This window comes from Chiloscyllium plagiosum, unplaced genomic scaffold (assembly GCF_037043375.1).
Source record: "Chiloscyllium plagiosum isolate Xiang-an unplaced genomic scaffold, Cpla_swu_hap1 HiC_scaffold_30, whole genome shotgun sequence".
NCBI classification, from domain to species: domain Eukaryota; kingdom Metazoa; phylum Chordata; class Chondrichthyes; order Orectolobiformes; family Hemiscylliidae; genus Chiloscyllium; species Chiloscyllium plagiosum.
In genome coordinates, this window is record NW_028270168.1 from 7846704 (window position 1) to 7852703 (window position 6000).

The window sequence follows — 6000 nt, forward strand, 5'->3', positions numbered from 1 at the left end:
TCAAGCCAATCCAAGGAAGGTATTGCCCGAGTACCACCAGAACATTACCTGCCCCACCAGGGGCCCGAACATTTTAGACCACTGTGAAAGATGCCCACTACTCCATCCCCCTCATTTTGGAAACTCCGACCACAATGCCATGTTTCTTCTCCCGGCTTACAGGCAAAAGCTCAAGCAGGAGACTGCCCTCACGGATACAGGTCCAGTGCTGGTCGGAGGAGGCAGAGGGTAACTCTGGTGCTGTCTGGAATCAGCTGATTGGACCGTGTTCAAACATGCAGCAGGTACCTTGGATGAGTATGTCACCACTATCACAGACTTTATCAGCAAGTGTGTGGAGGAAGTCAATCCGGGTGTTCCCCAACTGGAAACCCTGGATGAATCAGGAAATACAAAACCTGCTAAAAACCAGGCATGAGGCCTTCAGATCAGGAGACCCACTCAAATATAAGGAATCCAAGTATGACCTTTGCAGAGCCATTAAGACAGCCAAGGACCAATACCAATCCAAACTAGAGACCCAGACAGACCTCCAGCAATTATGGCAAGGACTGAATAATATCACAGGTTCCAAAAAAGAGGTAGTGCACGATAGAAGACGATGACATATCCCTCCCAGATCATCTCAACACTCACTTTGAGCAGAATTCTGGCAGAGAGGTAACACCTATTCTGACAAGCCCTGACGTACCTATCCCAACAGTTACTACATCAGAGGTCAGATCAGTTTTTCTTCATGTGAATCCAAGGAAAGCAATGGGACCAGACGGAGTACCAGGCCGTGCACTCAGAGCATGAGCAGATCAACTGCAGATGTCTTCTTGGACATCTTCAACCTCTCCCTGCAGCAGGCCATTGTCCCTGCCTGTTTTAAGAGGGCCAACATCATCCCTGTAACTAAGAGGACTCATGCAGCATGTCTCAATGACTACCGTCCAGTGGCCTTAACCTCAGTGGTCATGAAGTACTTTGAAAGGCTGTTCATGGCATTAGTCAACTCCAGCCTCCCACTACTCTTGACCCACTCCAATTTGCCTATCGGACCAACAGATCCACGTCAGATGCCATATCACTTACCCTTCACTCCTCCCTAGAACATCTTGATACCAAGAACTGCTATGTAAGAATCCTACTCATTGACAACAGTTCATCCTTCAACACTATTATCCCCTTGAGACTGATTACTAAACTTAGTGATCTTGGACGAAGCCCTACTTTTGCAACTGGATCCTCAGTTTCCTGACCCACAGGCCACAATCGGTGAAGATTGGGGACAATATTTCATCATCACTAACACTCAACACTGGTGCCCCCCCCCAGGGGTACGTACTCAGCCCCCTACTATACTCACTGCATACCCATGACTGTGTCACCAAATACCAGACTAATACCATTTACAAGTTCACTGATGAACTTGGTCAAATCTCAGATGGTGATGAAACAGACTACAGACAGGAGGTGGAAGACCTGGAAAAATGGTGCACTGAGAACAACCTAGCTCTCAATGCTGGCCAAACCAAGGAACTCGTTATTGACTTTCGGCAGGATGTTACTCATGCACCCCCAACACATTAACAGCACAGAGGTGGAACAAGTGGAGAGTGTCAAGCTCTTGGGAGTGATCATCTTGGACTCTTCATGTGGATGGTCTGGTTACAAAGGCCTAACGATGTCTCTTCTTCCTTAGGCAGCTGAAGAAATTTGGTATGACAGCGAATACCCTTGCCCATTTTTATAGGTGCGCCATCGAGAGCATTCTGTCTGGATGTATCACTACCTGGTATGGCAACTGTACCATTACAGAGAGTGGTGAACTCAGCCCGGACAATCACAAAGGCCAACATCCCATCTTTAGAATCCATCTACCAGACCCGCTGTCAAGGAAAGGCCGCCAGCATTCTCAAAGATCCATCCCACCCTGGCAATGTTTCTCTACAACCCCTACTATTGGGGAGAAGGTACAGAAGCCTGAACACGTGCACCAGCTGGTTTCATTACGGTTATTACCCTATTGTTGTTAGAATACTGAATGGACTCACAAGCTCTTAACATTCACCTGTACCTGTGCTTTTGTTTTTGCTGCTATTTACCTATTATTTACACATCCAGGCTACTTAACCATGTGATCTACCTGCATTGCTTGCAAAACAAAGCTTTTCACTGTGCCTCGGTACACGTGACAATAAATTCAATTTAATTCAATTCAATTCTAGAATGCGCTGCATGAAAAGCCAATGGAAGAACATTCATTCGTGACCTAAAAAAGGGATTTGAATAGATGCTTGTCGGGTGAACATTACATTCTTATCAAGATCAGGGAGAGGGACGGGTTGGATAACTCTTTCAAAGAGTCAATGTAGGTACAAGATGCTAAATAGCCTCCTTCTGCCTGCATTGTTCTATGTTTGCACAGATGAGATATGAAAAGGTTACCAGCTCTCTGGGAATCAGGGTGAAGCATCACTCATAACTCATCAGAGGAGGGGAGAAACTGAAGGCAGTGAATTGAGACATAAACTAAGGTCAGAGTTCTGCTTGGTATCTGTGGGGTGGGAAACGTTATACAAAGCCCACAGACTAGTGACTACATGTTGTGTTGGTCCTGGTAAAGTCAATGGCAAAGCGATTCTATAAAAGCTTGGATCAATCTCCAGTGCTCTGTCCCATGCAGAATTTTTTCCTTAACATTTCGGAAAATGAGGGTATCTGCTTTCCCAATAATATTAATAACATTGTAAAAAACTTGATACTTAGATCAGAAAAAATTAGCTTCTCCCCAGCTGACATTGAAAGGAATGCTAAACATTACCCAGAGGAGATACATACTGTGCTGCATTGTTGTGGTCAGGAATCCTTTTAAAAGTTAAGTGATGACTTAGACTGTCACTTCCAGTCAAAATCACTGTGCTGGTTAGAGGGAAAATGGCTCTCTGAAGAGAGTGGGAAGCAAAGATTTATAAAAGACAAAAAAATTAATAAAAATGTGCATGTGGATGTTTACGTGTATGTGTACATGTCTGTGTGTACATGTGTACAAGTTTTATAGTACAAAATGATTAATTATTTCTTTGTTACACTATTTCAATTCATGCTCAGACGCTAAACAAAATAGAGAGAAAGTCTGTGACAACTAACGTTTGGGAAAAAGTCCTGGCTACGGTGAGGTTAGAACCAATTATTGCAACAGCAACTATTTATTTAGTTATAAATCACACAACACCAGGTTATAGTCCAACAGGTTTATTTGGAAACACTAGCTTTCGGAGCGCTGATTCTTCATCAGGTTCGGAGAAAAGCTCCGAAAGCTAGTGCTTCCAAATAAACCTGTTGGACTATAACCTGGTGTTGTGTGATGTTTAACTTTGTACACCCAGTCCAACACCGACATCTCCAAATCACAACTATTTATTGTACTCATTAGACTATCAAATCAGCACCCTTTATTCCTCATTCGTATCAGTTGATCCATTTCTAAGAATTTCCGTATAAATCTAATGCCTTTCTTTTAAACAAATCTTACAACCCACTTGGGAAAGTGTTACTGCCTGTCAAGCTCCAATTCTCCTGAGGTTGCAACAAAAGTTAATGATCTAATCAAAGTAAACAAAATCCCCCATTTGCCCATCTGTTGGAATCAGTTTAACAGAAAACACTGAGCAGGTTCTCGTACTTAATAAGAGCTACAAATAAGTAAATTATAATCACAAGTAAACAGTTATGAGCTGTCAATGTATAGCTGTACTTGTTAAAATTCTAATGCCCTTTTAAAACCCCCCCACACACTTATGTACATATACAGGCAAACAAAAACAAATTGGTTGGAGGGAAAAAAATGAGAACCATAATTCAATAACACCAGTGCACATGGCTCACCGAAATAATCCTTTTGGTTTGTCAGGACGTTCTGGTCTTTAATCTCTTCTCTCCAGGTTCCTTCACTTCTTCACAGGAAATGGAGAGAAAGAGAGAGAGAGAAAGACACACACACTACACTGCCCTGTCAGCAATCATAAGGCTTTCTCACCACATCATTCATACACACCAGTTGTTCAGCTTTCCAGGAACCAATCAGAGAGTTGTCTTCAGGCTTTGGCATCCATGACTAGTCACATTTGCACAAACCAATCATCTACTTGTTGCTAGCCGAATCTCATTCTGCATCAAATCCCCTGGAGCTGAGCCACATCAGAATGGCTTCCCCCTTTGTTTGAGCAAAGTGGCAACATAAATACCACACTATAAGGCTCAGTAACCTGATTTTAGAAATGCAGCAATTCCTTCACTGTCCTTTGGTTTTAAAACAGTCTCCTTTCCATTTCAATCCACAATCAAAACCACAGAAAATGAAATGATATGGTCTTCAGACTAACTAGAGTACGAAAATATCTGAAAACAAAAATACTCTGGAGATTACAGTGGGTCTGGGAGCATCCATGGAGAGAAAGCAAGCCAATGTTTCAAGTCTAGATGACTCTGACAATACACTGGTGGTTGAAGGCCAGCTTCCTTATGAGATTGAGTCAAATCAGGGAGCTCTATTAGCTGTTATGCTCAATTCTAAATACTAACGTCTACCTGGGAAGCCTCTTGACTTCAGAATTCCACCACTTGCGGAATGACGGCAATCTGAAAAAACATAATTAATACTATTACTTTCAGAAAGATGCACATTGAATATTCCAACATCACCAACTTTAATTCAAAAAGTGTTTCATCTATTGTAAAACTCTTTGAGGTGTCTGTGGTCCTGAAAACCTGATGTAAATATAAGCTATTTTTCTACAGGGTGGACCATAGCCCTTTGATTTCAGTTTCACTTTACTTGCCTGAGTCGCACTCTCGTTTTTCATCAGGTTCAGAGAAAAGTTGAGCTCTTGATTGTCTCTGAATCATATCTCTTGCATGAGTACAGTTATAAAGGAAGCGTAATGGTGCATCTATTTTAAGAGCAACTGCATACTTCTCACCAGTCACAATTTATTGCAAGTGAAAATAGCATTGAGCCGATACACAGTGTGGGCGATAGATCACAAACAGCTCTGTATCTGGAAGTGAGAATAGATACACATGTAAAGTTGCAGGTGAAAACAGTTGTTTCTAAAATAAAATAATAAAATCTATAAGTTCTCTGAAGAGATAGAAACATGCCCATAAACTCCTTAAGCAATGTATGAATGTGAGGAAAGGAGCCATAATGTGTCATATTGTTTCTAGCTGTTTGTGGTTGATGAAGAGGAAGATTACTCGAATAATGCCTTTGCAATGATGCTAACATAGTCATGAAACGTGTAAAGACTTAACGGCTATTTTAATCAACTCACCATTCCAATATTAGTTTTTCTTTACATTTTGTAATGTAAATTTACACATATTTATAAGATATAATCCAATTATAAAAGGTATTATTTCCTTTCCTTTTCTACAGTTACCCCATTTTGATCTATGGTTGTGGCTTAGTGGGTAGCACTCTCACCTCAGACTCAGATGGTTTTGGTTTCACGACCCACTCCAGATACTTCAGACCAAGCATCTAGACCGACATTTCAACACAGTACCGAAGGGGTGCTGCACTGTCAGAACTGCCATCTTCCAGATGAGACGTCCATGTTCTCAGATGGTTCTCCCTGGTCCTGGCCCCAATCAATACCACAAAAACACATCAGCTGATTATTTGCGGACTCAGTGCTTTTTAGGGATGCAGTTGCATAGGGTAATGACTGAACAAGTAGTCCAGCCACTTGAACCAGTGGTCCAGAGAGACAAGAGTTCGAGTCCCGCCACAACGAGTTGAATTTAATCTCAAACTATTCATTAGTATGGAATAAAATGCAAGTCGTTGTTTTCTTAGAAACAATAGCCAACTCCAATAAAGTTTAACCAGTTAGCAAAATACAAACACGTTTACTCTGCACTTGAAACTTGTTTCTGGGATAAATCTTGACCTTGTGAGTTTAACTTCAGTGAAATTTTAAAGGGAGAGATTTTTAAACAGTCTTTCAT

The 6000-nt window shown here is 41.6% G+C and overlaps 1 long non-coding RNA gene across 1 annotated transcript in view; it reads right to left on the reverse strand.

Moving 5' to 3' along the window:
- Positions 1–5791, reverse strand: part of LOC148142131 (uncharacterized) — a 43830-nt gene extending 38039 nt beyond the window's left edge. The window contains exons 1-3 of the long non-coding RNA XR_015752200.1: positions 5474–5791; positions 4827–5045; positions 4576–4626 (exon numbers count right to left, since the gene is read on the reverse strand). This is a non-coding gene — a long non-coding RNA (uncharacterized LOC148142131). The remainder of the gene's footprint in view (positions 1–4575; positions 4627–4826; positions 5046–5473) is intronic.
- Between the last annotated feature and the right edge of the window lie 209 nt (positions 5792–6000).